Source organism: Jaculus jaculus, chromosome 3 (assembly GCF_020740685.1).
Source record: "Jaculus jaculus isolate mJacJac1 chromosome 3, mJacJac1.mat.Y.cur, whole genome shotgun sequence".
Taxonomy (NCBI): Eukaryota; Metazoa; Chordata; class Mammalia; order Rodentia; family Dipodidae; genus Jaculus; species Jaculus jaculus.
Window position 1 is genome coordinate 60,183,333 of NC_059104.1, and position 10,313 is coordinate 60,193,645.

At 43.0% G+C, this 10,313-nt stretch overlaps 1 pseudogene; it reads right to left on the reverse strand.

Moving 5' to 3' along the window:
- Positions 1-7,929: 7,929 nt before the first annotated feature.
- On the reverse strand, positions 7,930-9,786 carry LOC101604309 (annotated as a pseudogene).
- Positions 9,787-10,313: the final 527 nt, after the last annotated feature.

A 10,313-nucleotide genomic window follows, 5' to 3' on the forward strand; every position in this document is an offset into this window, starting at 1 on the left:
GGTGTTTTAAGTCAGGGCCTTGCCATAGGCTGGCTTCCAACTTGCCGTGGTCCTCTTGCCTAAGCCTCAAGTGTTGAGAGTATATGTGTGAGGCCACACTTGGCTGTTTGATATTTTTTAAATATTTTTATTGTTTGTGAGAGAGGCGAAAAGGGTGGGTGACAGAAAGAATGGGCACAGTGCAAATGAACTCCAGACACATGTGCCACTTTGTTCATCTGGCTTTAAGTGGTGTCCTAGTCACACTGGGATGAACCTCCAGACCAGACAGTTACAGGAGGAAGGGAATTTATTTGAAGCTTGCAGATCCAGGCAGAAGACGCTGACCCCTTTCACAGGTCCATGCAGAGAGAAATACCACCAGCACCAGAAGCAAGCACACTCCAGGAACCCAGGCAGAGTTCAAGCACTCTGCATACCTTTACACTGGAATTCAGATTTGCCCCCAAAACACACTTTAGCGCTGGACCCTAGGATCTGCCCGCAGTGACACCTTCTATAGCCAGGCAGCTTGAAATCTAGTAACTTACAAGTTTTAATAAACTGAATCTGTTAGGGGACATCCATTCAAACCAGCCACCTGTGGGTACTGGGGAATTGAATTCAGGCCCTCAGGCTTTGTAAACAAGTGCCTTTAATTGCTGAGCCATGATTCCAGCCCCTTGTTGGATCATTTTTTTTTACAGCTCATTTGTTGTGTACCTGGAGCATGTAATTTGATCCTTGACACTTCTCAGTTGGAGAAAGACTATAAAAGTGGAATGTATTTATACTTTCCCCATATTTAGTGCCTATGAAATCTAATGTTAAGGACATTAAATCTCTTGGGGTGTTTAGTTTAGTTTGTTTGTTTGTTTTAGGAAATGGTGTCTCACTATTTATTCTGGCCAGCCTTGAACTCCTGACTCCTCTCTCCTTAAGTAGTTTAGACCTCACCACTGCACCTAGCATCTAACTTTCCAATGCTTTTGTTATAGTTTGGCTTGGGTTTTTTCTTTCTTTCTTTCTTTTTTTGAGAGAGAGAGAGAGAGAGAGAGAGAGAGAGAGAGAGAGAAAATCGGTGCACTAGGGCCTGTAGCCACTGCAAATGAGCTCCAGATACATGCGCTCCCTTGTGCATCTTGCTTATGTGGGTCCTGGGGAATCAAACTAGGGTCCTTAGGCTTCATAGGCAAAAACCCTAACCACTAAACCATTTCCCCAGCCCAGGATTTTGTATTTTGTTTGTTTTGTTGTAGTGTTCAAGTTTGAACCTAGGGCCTTGTGCATGTTAGGCAGAAGCCTAATAGCTAATATTAATTATATCTTCAGTCATCATTTTATTGTTTGTTTGTGTGTTTGATTTTTTTTTTTTTTTTTTTTTTTTTTTGAGGTAGAGTCTCACTCTAGCTCAGGCAACTTGGAATTCACTATGTAGTCTCACAGTGGCCTGGAACTCATGGTGATTCTCCTACCTGTGCCTCCCAAGTGCTGGGATTAAAGGCGTGCGCCACCACACTTAGCTGTTGTTCATTTTTAATTTTATTTATTTGCAAGGAAAGGGAGAGTGAGAATGGGCACATTAGGGCCTCCTGCCTCTGCAGTCAAACACCAGATACATGCACCATTTTGTGCACCTGGCTTTACGTGGGTATTGGGCTATTGAACCTGAGTCCTTAAGCTTTGCATGTAAGCACTTTAACCACGAAGCCATCTCTCCAGCTATTTGTTTTTTGGGTTTTTTGTTTTGTTTTGTTTTGTTTTGTTTTGTTTTTTTGTTTTTGAGAACAGGTACTGATTCATGTATGTAGCCTCAGGTTAACCTTGAAACAGGTGTACATTGTCATGTGCAGCTGCTTTTTTAAAAATTTTTGTCAGCATTTTTTTAATTATGGCATTTTCAAATACAATTGTTTTTGTTGATTCTCACCTCTCCTATTCCATGCCCTCTTCCCTCTTTATCTCACCTATATTTTTCTTCCTTATCTTTATGTAAAGTATCATAAGTATCCTTTTGCCTGCCCCTCCCCTATTCCAGCTCATCTTTATATGTTCACTTTTGGCTATGGTTCTATACTTACAGATTTTATCCCCATATGCCCCCTATACATGCATACTTATAGATACTACTTTCTAAAACCCATACATCAGAGAGAGCATGTGACTTTGGTCCTTCTGAGTGTGAGGCACTTCGCTTACTATGATTCCAGATCCATTCGTTCTCTGGAAAATTTCATGCTTTAGTTTTTCCTTACTGCTGAGTAGCATGTCATTATGTAAATGTACCATATTTTCATTATCCATTCATCTGTTGCCGGGCATCTAGACTGTTTATAATTCTTAGCTATTTTAAATAGAGCTGCAGCAAACATGAATGTGCAAGTAGGGTCTTCCTCTAGCCCAAGCTGACCTAGAATTCACTGTGTAATCTGAAAGTGGCCTCAAACTCACAGCGCTCAACCTACCTCTTGTCTCCCACATCCTGGGGTTAAAGGCATATGCCACTACACCCAGCTAGCAATTTAGTTTTGGGGCTGTTTAATTTTTGTAGTTCTTTGTGAACTCTGGTGATTAACCCCTATCTGAAATACAGGTGCCAAAGATTTTTCTCCCACTCTGTAGGCTATCTTTTGGCTTTGCTGATGGTTTCATTGGCTATGTAGAACTTTTAATTTTATGTAGTCCCAATTGTTGATTCTTGGGGTTAACTCTTCTGCTATTAGAGCACTGTTAGAAAGTTCTTGCCTATGTCTATGTCCTGAAATGTATTCCCTATTTTTTTTTCATCTAGCACTTACTGTGTCTGGTTTTAGACTGAGGTCCTTGATACATTTGACTTGGCATTTGTAACAGGGAGAGAAGTATAGATCTAATTTCATTCTTCTGTAGGTAGATAGCCAGTTTTGCCAGCACTATTTGTTTAAAAAAAAAAAAAAAAACTCTCTTCATTCCACTGAATACTTTTGGTCCACTTGTCAAAGATTAGATGGTAAAAGAACTATGCTTTATTCTTTTCATTTTTAAAACTAGCTCCTTTGCCTTTGAAGTTAGATGGTATTCTCACAAATTGCTCAGTAAATCCTAAACTGATTCTGATTTGAAGGGTTCCTCAAGAAAAAAAAAAAAAAAAAAGAAAGTATCTGTCACCAAAATGTTAGTAAAAGACAGCCAGATGTAGTGGCACATGCCTTTCTTCCTAGCACTTGGGAGGCATTCAAGGCTACCCTGAGACTACGTAGTGAATTGCAGGTTAGCCCAGACTAGAGCAAGACCCTACCTTGAAAAAGACACACACACACAAAAAAAAAGGAAAAAATGTTAACAAAGGACATGACAAGTAGTACTTTTCTATCTACTTTATTTTTAAGTTCAGAGAGATATTATTAAGTTATAAATAGAATGTAATAGAAGGAAGGGATGTAGAGCTCTCCCCCAAGAGATGGCAAGATGAGGTTCCAGAAAATATAAAAGCCCCTTCTTTCTGTTTTAAAGACATAGAGAACCTTTCAACTTTTAACATTTCTTGTTGCTTCTTTTTTTGTCTTACTCTAGCCCAAGCTTATCTGGATCTCACTCAGTAGGCCAAGGCTAGCCCCAAATTCACAGCAATTCTCCAACCTCTGCCTCTTGAGTGCTAGGATTAAAGGTAGACACTTCCACATCCAGCTTCAACTTTTAACTTTATGTGGAATTTTTTTCAGGAATATTTGATATCATTTCTACTATTATCTACCTTTAGTTGTATTTATAGTTGGGATCCCAAGGCTATGTGCATACCTGGCAAGCTACTCTAGACATCTCAGTCCAGGATTGTGTGTGTGTGTGTGTGTTTATAAAAATCCAAATATGGGCTGGAGAGATGACTTTGCATTTAAGGCGCTTGCCTGTGAAGCCTAAGGACCCATATTCAACTCTCCAGATCCCATACTAGCCAGACACACAAGGTGATGCAAATGTGCAAGGTCACACATGAGCACAAGGTGGCATATGTTTCTGGAGCTCAACTACAGTAGCTAAAGGACCTGGTGGGCCAATCCTCTCTCTGTCTTGCATAAGGAATAAAAGGCCAGTCTGTTGGGTTTGCCTAAAGAAAAATAGGGTGAAGAGATGGCTTAGTGATTAAGGTGCTTGCCTGCAAAGCCTAAGGACCCATGTTCAACTCTCCAGATCCTACATTAGCCAGACACACAAGATGAGGCAAGTGCAAGGTCACACGTGCCCACTAAGTGGCACAAGCAACTGGATCCATATGGTGGAATCACACTCAAAGAAGGGTCCAAAGAACCAAATGTGGGGCTGGAGGCATGGCTTAACAGTTAAGGTGTTTGCCTGCAAAGCCAAAGGACCCTTGTTCAATTCCTCAGGACCCACATTAGGCAGATGTACAAAGGTGCACATGCATCTGGAGTTCGTTTGCAGTGGATGGAGGCCCTGGCATGCCCATTCACCCTCTCTCCCTCTTCCTCTGTTAAATAAATAAGTAAACATAAATTTTTTTTTTTAAAGAACCAAATGTAGTTTCTGCTTTCTAAACATCTATTTATTTGCTTGTTAGAGAAGGGCACTCCAAGGCTTCCTGACACTGCAAACAAACTCCAGACATATGTATCACTTTGTGCTTTTGGCTTTACATGGGTACTGGAAACCAAGCCTGGGTCATCAGGCTTTGTAAGCAAACACCATTAGCTGATGAGCCATCTCCCCAGCCCTAGTGTCTGTTTTAAGACAAAGACCCTGGGCTGAAGAGATGGCTTAGGAGTTAAGATGCTTGCCTGGGAAGCTCAAGAACTAATGTTTGACTCTCCAGGTCCCACATAAGCCAGATGCACAGTGACACAAGCGCACAAGGGACACACACATCTGAGGTTCAAGTGCAGTGGCTGGAGTCCCTGGTGCGGTAATTCTCTCATTCTCTCTCACACTTTCACTGTCTTACATTAAAAAAAAAAAAAGATATAGACCCACTGTGTAGCCTAAGATAGCCTGAATCCTTCAGCCTCTCAGTGTTGGAAATGCAGGTATGTACCACCATGCCCAGCTTTTTGTTTCTTATTGAGAAATAGCCCTACTAGATATTCATATAGTAAATTATGTTCACATCAGGCATAAACTGTTCATAATTTATATGTCACTTTCAGATAGCATTTTCTTGTTCTTCCTCCTCCCAAATGTGATTGAGTTAGTAATAATTTCCATTGTGATAGTTTGAATGGGTGTCCCCTATAGACTCTGGTGTTTTATTAAAGCTTGTTCTCCAGCTGCCTGGCTGGAAGAGGTGTCACTGGGGGGTGGTTCCTGGGGTCCAGCCCTAAGGTATGTTTGGGGGCAGATCTGATTGCCAGCCCGGAGTTATGGAAAGAGAGTTCTGGTGTGTTTCCTGCTCATTCATGCTTGTAGCTTTTGTTTTTTCATGGTTTGTTTAATTATCTCTCTCTGCTTGGATGTATGGAAGTAGCTTCTTCAGCCACTGATGGAACTTCCCCCAGGCTCTGTAAGCCTAAAATAAATCCCTTCCTCCCCTAAACTGTGCCTGGTGTGGATGTTCATTCCAGCAAAGTGGGACCGGCTATAACAACCATCTGACACTCATTTTCATCAATACTTTATTTTTAAGCCCTTCATGGTGGTGCATGCCTTTAATCCCAGCACTTGGGAGGCTGAGATAGGAGGATTGTTGTGAGTTCCAGGCCAACCTGGGCCACAGAGTGAATTCCAGATCACCTTGGGGCTAGAATGAGACCCTGCTGTTAAAACAACTAAATGAGGGCTGGAGAGATGGCTTAGCGGTTAAGCGCTTGCCTGTGAAGCCTAAGGACCCAGGTTCAAGGCTTGATTCCCCAGGACCCACGTTAGCCAGATGCACAAGAGGGCGCACGCGTCTGGAGTTCGTTTGCAGTGGCTGGAAGCCCTGGCGCGCCCATTCTCAATCTCACTCTCTCTATCTGCCTCTTTCTCTCTGTCACTCTCATATAAATAAATAAAAATGAACAAAAAAAAATTAAAAAAAAAAACTAAATGAGGTGGTCGTGGTGGCACATACCTTTAATCCTAGCACTCAGGAGGCAGAGGTAGGAGGATTGCCATGAGTTTGAGGTCATCCTGAGACCACATAGTGAATTCCAAGTCAGCCTGGGCTAGAGTGAGACCCTACCTTGAGAAAACCAAACAAACAAACAAACAAAAACCTAAATAAAAAAGGGACTGGAGAGATGGTTCAGTGGTTAAAGGCACTTGCTTGCAAACGTGGGTCAATTCCTTAACACCACATAAAGCCCAATGCAAAATGGCAAGTTGTAGGAGACTCTAGCATGGCCAAACACACACACACACATGAATATTTTTTTAGTTTTTCTTTAGAACTACCATAATTACAGACAGTAGACCATGATAATTCCCTCCCCCCAATTTTCCCTTTACAAATCCACTCTCCATCATATTCTCTCCCCCTCTCCAATAGTCTCATTTTGAAGTCATCATCTTTTCCTCCTATTATGAGGGTCCTGTGTAGGTAGTATCAGGTATTGTGAGGTCATGGATATCCAGACAGTTGTGTGTCTGGAAAACGGCATTGTAAGCAGTCCTACCCTTCCTTTGGCTCTTAACATTCCTTCTGCCACCTCTTCTGCAATGAACCCTGAGCCTTGGAAGGTCTGATAAAGATGTTTCAGTGCTGAGCACTCCTCTCTCACTTCTTAGCACTATGGTGCATTTTGAGACATCCCAGAGGTCACCACCATCTGAAAAGAGAAGCTTCTCTAACCAAAAAGTGAGAGTAGCTTTAATATATGAGTATGAACATTAAGAGATGTGCTTACTAGGCAGTTAGGTGAACATAACATATGCATTTAACCAGACAGCAGTAGGTACTCCACTTCCTAGAGTTCATGACCTCCCCCGTCATAGGCTTTTGATTAGGCTTTCAGTACCACACATGTATTTCCTCCCTTGGAGCAGGCCTTCTGCACAAATTAGAGAGTGGTTGTTTTCCCCCATGACAGACATGTTTGTACCCATTGGATCATTTTTAAAAATTTTTTTGTTCATTTTTATTTATTTACTTGAGAGTGACAGAGAGAGAAAGAGGCAGAGAGAGAGAGAGAGAGAATGGGCGCTCCAGGGCTTCCAGCCACTGCAAACGAACTCCAGACATGTGCACTCCCTTGTGCATCTGGCTAACGTGGGTCCTCGAACTGGGGTCCTTAGACTTCACAGGCAAGCACTTAACCGCTAAGCCATCTCTCCAGCCCCCATTGGCTCATTTGACCTGGCTGGCCAAAGTTAAGGATTGCAATGGCCACTGTTGTTTATTTCCACTGATGCCTTCTCTCTCCCATAGGGTTGCATGCAACATAGCTTTTTCCAGCTCTACAGGGAGGTTTTCAGCTCAGCTTCAGCTTGATTTCTCAGTGACCTTACAAACCAAGAATGTGGAGTCTTCAGCAATAGAGTCTTACCATTTATTTCTGGTGGGAAGCCAAGAGCCTCGGCAATGGCTGGTAATGTTTGGGGGGCATCGGGGACCTCCATGGCCAACAGCTCACTGGAAGGTATCCTACCACTGGCACTGAAATTATTCTAGTAACAATGTGTGGCTTCTAGGTGCACCATTGTGAGTAGGTGACCTTATCTTGTTATTCTTAAGACAACTGTTTTCCACTATGCTTCTATAGTAAAGCTATCTTACCTTACAATCATACAAATGAAAACAGGATTATGCATTACTTTATATAGACATTGGGATGTAATAGGGTTTCTTAAGGCTTTAAAAAAATAATTTAAATTTACTTTCAGCATCCAGACTCTTAAGTTTTTTGTTTTTTTTTTAATTTTTAAATTTTTATTAACATTTTCCATGATTATAAAAAAGTATCCCATGGTAATTCCCTCCCTCCCCACCCCCACACTTTCCCCTTTGAAATTCCATTCTCCATCATATTACCTTCCCATTACAATCATTGTACTTACATATATACAATATCAACCTATTAAGTATCCTCCTCCCAGACTCTTAAGTTTTAATCTCCCATGGATTACACAACACACTGAGCTAAGAGCTTGTGCAGCCTGACTAATGTTGGCCTGCACGGCCTTAGCTACAAAGACAGTGTGGACTGCAATCTGCAATGGTGATGCTGTAGCTTCGTAAGATCTACAGAGACCTAAGTCCAAGTGCTGATCACAAGGCTCAGTGGAGGCACCAGCAGTAGTGGCTTACAAAGTCAGCCCTAGGATTTCATCATCTACTTTGGGAACTGGTAATATCCGTGTTGCCTCCCTGGCAGAACCTGAATACTTGCATGCCAATGAAGGCAGCTGCCTGTCAGTCTGCTGCCACTCCTCTTTAAAAAGTCATGGAAGGGAAAAGATTCTGGAGCATCTGTTTTACCATGCGGTCACTGCTGAGACATTTCTATTCCTAAGGTACTTAGTGACTTGAGAGAGAACAGCTTCGGCAAGAGAAGACATATGTGCAGATCCAGGTATATTTATTCCAGAATGCCACAGAGGAACCTAGATCCCTTTCCTTGCTGACTTCTCACAGAGTTTAGGGATTTTTTGGGTAGGAGACAAGGATTTGGATTCTTTTTTTTTTTTTTTTGGATTCTTGAAAATAGGAGTGGTCAATTCTCTTGCATATGTTTTCTATATCCAGTGTGGGCATAGAATTAGAAGTCCCCAGCAAACTTCCTATCCCACCCTGGACTAACAGAGAATTGACATAATCTCTGATTGCCTGAGCAAGTGGTGGAGAAGTTAACATGTGGTCTCTTGGACTCTTCTAGTACTTCTCTTTCAGTTGAGAGAACTGAGTGATCTGAAATATTGAACCCCTCAGCACATGATGGTTGAATTCTACCTTTCCCCCCATGGTAAATATTTTCTACTAAGTCTTTACACTAAGTAGTAGTGGTTTCCTTCATCAGTGAAGGAGAAGCTGCAGCAGAGGCCAACACAGCCGTGTGAGTTCATGCTGAGATGACGAAGAACTTTTCTCTAAGCATCTATCATGGCTACACTTGGAAGAGGCTAACGTCCTTATCTGTCCCTTGCCAGGCAAGGTTGTGCCAACAAGAAGCTCCCTAGGTGGGTCTCCCTGAGAAGAATGAGCTTTCTTAGCTGCCTGTAGCTCAGTCCTGCCCAGAGGAGAACGGGTGCGGATTTCAGGAAAAGAAATACCCTGAAAATAATCCACCAGAGGGAGTGGTTGGAAGTCCAGAAAAAGGAACAAAACCCCTAGTGGACTTCACTTTCTTGTGTTCTTCTTTCCTTCTTTATTGTCACTGCATCTGTCAGTCATTACTTCCATTGTGCCTTGTGTTTTCTGCTGAAGAAGAAATTGTTGCTAGAGGATAGAAGACCGTGATTCTGTTCCCTGTTTCCTCGGCTTCAACAAACAGCTTTTTCTCATAGAGCTTCCTGGTTGCTCCCACGCTAGGTCCAGGATTCACTCCCTACTTCATTTGAGAGTTCTGTTACACCTAGATCATCTGGGCTGATCCGTTTTCTCCCGGGCTTCGGCTTCCTGCCCCAAGTCGGCGTTGCGCCCCGGTGCTGCGGGTGGAGCTGCGCGCACGTCCCTGCGCTGCTCCCGCCGCGCGTCACGTTGTTGGCGACCAGCTCACTCTTCAGCCGGTCTTCCGTCAGCACCGGGGAGGCTTCCAGGCACTCCGGCATCTTCCCGGAGCGCCGCCGCCGTGAGCTCCCGGAAGGGGAGAGGCGAAGCCGGGAAGCCCGGCGCTTGCCTGCCTGCCGGGACGGAAGCGCCGCGGCCCGAGCGGGATCGTACTCACGCGCACACACGCACATGCACGCGCACCCGGGAGCAGGACAACCCCAGCAAGTACCGCCAAGCGGGGAGCCCGCGACGAGCCCTAACACACACACACTCCTCTCGAATAATTTTTTTAATGTCACTTTTTTTTTGGTTGTTGTTTTATGTCTTTCTAAAATTGTGTAATGTGAGGTTAGATGTGTCACTCAGTGCCAGGGCACCTGTGTAGCACACGTGAGGCCCAGTGTTCAGTCCACACACAAACAAATTGTTTCAGGCACATGGACAGCTTTCTAGAAATGTAAGCTCCTTGAGGACAAGCGCTTGTTTACTCAGTTTTATCAACATCTCTTTTGTGACATATTATAAGCACTGAATATTTGTATACAGAAAGTATTTCACCCTTATCAAATCTAAAGGGTCAAATAAGTTGATATTCGTGATGATATTCATGAAGATGTGGGAAAAAATAGTTTAATATGCTGTTAATGAAAATGTATGCATTAATCTGCATTTCATATTTTTACATTTTGATTGCCCTCCTAGGGCTAGGCTAGCCTTT